Consider the following 3,717-nt stretch of genomic DNA (forward strand, 5'->3'; position numbering starts at 1 on the left):
GCTGGCGCGACTTGAAAGTGAACGCACTTTAAGAGAACGGGTTCCACCTTTGCTCGCTCCCTGGCCGCGTTCTCCTTGGACGCCCTAGACAAGAAGTTGTTGGTTCGTTCGTTTCGGTCTTATTTCGTTCAATTTTTCCGCTCTGTTGGGTTCCATTGGCGCATAGGGGGAGGTATATTTTCCTGTGGAGGGAAGGCGGTACCGGTGCCACTCAAAGGGGGACCTTTGTTCGAACCGCGTTACAACGCCACGACTATTATCTGTGTTACGCAAACGGCAAGGATGAAAGTGTGTACCGTATGTTGGGCTCACTTGAAGCAATAGAGGAACACTTGCATACACACATGCACACACACACAGCGAGCCGCGAGTATGATGAAATCGTGCGAAAGATTCACCGCTTTATCACCTACGTACTATCGCTGCTACGTGCGCTGGAAATGGAGACAGAATTTTGTGCGCGCGTACAAGACGTGATCTATCACGCGGAGCTTCCGGAAAATTGTCGGCGGTCGATTGTTTCACACTCTGCAAGTCGTACACGCCTTCGGATGCCGTTGAACTATGAGCCGGTTGAGGGAAATAGTAGACATCTTTCCTTCAAACGAAGTGTTTCATTTATGCGGTTCTTAGCATCGTTACTTTTAACGCTTAAGAACATCATCTAAAAAGGTTTATGGACATTTTTTTTTGGAAAAATTTTGGACTTGTTTGGATTGGCGATGTAAAAATGAGGTATTTCAACGTTTGAATTACATTTTTAACGACTTGAATACAGAATGGTGAATTTATAGAAATAATTAAATCAAATCCAAATCTAAATCCAATCAGAAATTGTTCAAAGAAATTAATCTAAAGCGTTACTTTAGATTTTTTTTCCCTTCTACTTTTTATGTAGATATATCAACATTCATTTAAAGATATGTAACAGAGGAAGAAAGGTGTTATTAGAAATAGTTGAGATGAATATAGAAAATTACCGAAGGCAAACATTTAACAAAGCTGCAAACAAGCCCAAAGTATCACAAGTTCTTATAAAACAAATAAGTTCAACTGTATAGGACCATTAAGGGCAATGGAAGAGGTGTGTAGGGCCCCGATTATCCCGTCGTCTGGAGCCCCGGAACGGGTTGTCCCGATTATTTCACAAACAAACTACGTAAACAGGAAACACAAAAGAAACAAATATTCACCATAATTTGTGTTCTTTGTCGCATTTCCACCACTATGCAATACGTTCATGCAAAATTTTCCAGCACAAATTTTGTACAGGTGTCAATGAAACAAATTAAAATGGCTGCCCAATTACATTACGCGACCCGAGCAAACTAACCAAACATTGTTGCCATTTATGAACCCGCGCAAAAGTGGGATTTACAATGTGCCAAAGTTCATCATAATCGGCACCCAGACCGGGGGGGAAAAATATCGGATCCACCGGAAGTGCAGCCGTTGTTCACTCGCTCGGGCAATAATTATGTTTTTAATTGGAACACACCGCTCGCTGAATGGGCATTTGTTCGACCCATCGCGCGCAACTTTATGCGCAATTTGTGCATGAAAAGGGATACTTTTTTGTGATTGAGCACGCTGTGAATGCGGTGCTTTATTGCTCCCACATCGGTAATCTTCCAGCGAAGCGTTGTTCATCCCATTAGATAAATTCATAATTCCAAGCATTAGTTGAATTGAAGTTTGTAATTAAAAATTACTACAAATTACAACATCCCCGACACATGCTGTTAATGGGAAATTGATCCGTGCGCGCTTCCGTCCGCGTTTTCTGCTCCGCTCGATTTGTCGGGCGCTGTATTTAAGGGCAGCTCGGTGGTTCTGATACAAAATGTTTTCCCAGTATCTCTCACTCGCCGCGGTAGAAGCTCGACTTGTTCGACGTGGCTGCAAGCACGGCAGCAGGTTCTCGCCCTACTGCTGCAAATGACATCGTTTAGATAGCGATGAGCTTCTCCTGCGGGCCTTTAATCACCTCGCACGGTACCCGGGGCCCTCCTACCGGGCGGATTGAGTGGGCGTGCGAGGTGTGTGTATGTTTTGCAACCCACCGTGCGATAGTTGTGCGATAGTTACCGCATAATAAAGTCCTCGAATCACTGCACTTCTTTGCCCGGACCCGAAGCCTGGCTAGTGCTGGATGGAAATTACGCAAGTGCGCTCGCAATGCTTGGCTTTCACGGAGAGGCAACAAGGCGGGGGTGCCAACGGGATCGGCACATGTTGAAAGCGCCTCTTCGTGGGGTGCTGGAGGCTCCGGGGGGAAGGAATCCAGCGTTTCGGTTTCTCGTACGGATCTCGTTCGGTTTTCTCTCGATGACGGTTGCGAATGCAGCGAACCGAAACGAAGCCCCCTCCCCCGGGGACCCAACCCCTCCGTGGCCGCCTCTCTTGGAGCACGAGCAAATGGCGCAACTTCACGAAAACCGCGACTGCACCCGACGACGATGACGACGTCGACCGGCGGATGTAGCCCGGATGGCGGCGGCTCCAACGGTACTCATAATTTGTTCCCTGTTCATTATGTTATTTATTTTCGCTTTGGTGCCCACCTCCGTGCCCTCCAACCCTGCCTCACCCGCGGCGTTGGTCTCTCGGGTCGATTCGCACCGGCATCAAACCCGGGCGGATGTCGCTGTTCGAAGCTCGCTATGCAGTCCTGTGGAGACTCGACATCAACCATCACGGGGATCGGGAGCAAGCCCGCCTCCTAAACCGAAACCATTACCGATTGCGGATTCTACGGATTGTTCGGCGTGGGGTTGCCATTTGCCCTTTACTTGCCGTGGCTCTTGCCAAGCAGACGCAACACAGCAACGTTGCTTGGGTTTTGAACAACATTATTATGTAGACTTTAATTTCGCAAAATAAGCAATGCAATCTACAACCATAAAAATGGGGTATCGTTGTTTCCAGGCAAAATGATTACAATTTAACAGTACTATAAATTTGCTTTTCGCATAAAATAAGTGTAAGCAGCAACTTGAGCCGGTGTTAGTTGTTGTTTTGCTTAAACTTGCCCGTTTCAAATTCTCTCAGATGGTATGCAATGTAAATAAGTATTAAGCTTCGTATGTGGTCCAGCGTAAAGATTTTAGTTATAGTCTTTTTAAAAACAAAAGAACTTCTTAAACTAGTTTAATATGAAAATGGTGTGTTTTGGTCAACATTTTCATCCTTTTTAATTTTCTTTTGAATTTCCATATAAACTTTTGTATCCCTACGTATAAGTTTTTTATATAAAAATTATCTTTATTTTATGTATAACCATCGTAAACATGCAAAGAAAAAACATTGTCTTGCTATAAAAAAATTGTTTTCCTAAAGATACTTTTAAGAAATGTGACTTGGAACATTCTCACTAATTCTTCTTTTACATTCGTTTCATATATCAATATTCTCTTTACAATAAACCGGTGAATCTTCTCTTATTTGCGAAATGATTTTTTATTGTTTTATAAATATTTCCTCAACAAAAAAAAAAACAAAACTACAGCAGCTTTTGGTAAAACGGTTTGTTATAAGAACGAAATATTGCACAAGAGAACTCGTCGGTTTTGTTATAACATTTACCTTCACTATATGTATCTGTCCTTCCCAACTCAACGCGAATAGAACACCACCGAAGATCACCGTTTGGAAAATCAAAGACCATGCCAAGAGATGAAATTCCATGCCAACAAAAAACCACCGGGAAAACACATG

Source organism: Anopheles ziemanni, chromosome 2 (assembly GCF_943734765.1).
Source record: "Anopheles ziemanni chromosome 2, idAnoZiCoDA_A2_x.2, whole genome shotgun sequence".
NCBI classification, from domain to species: Eukaryota; Metazoa; Arthropoda; class Insecta; order Diptera; family Culicidae; genus Anopheles; species Anopheles ziemanni.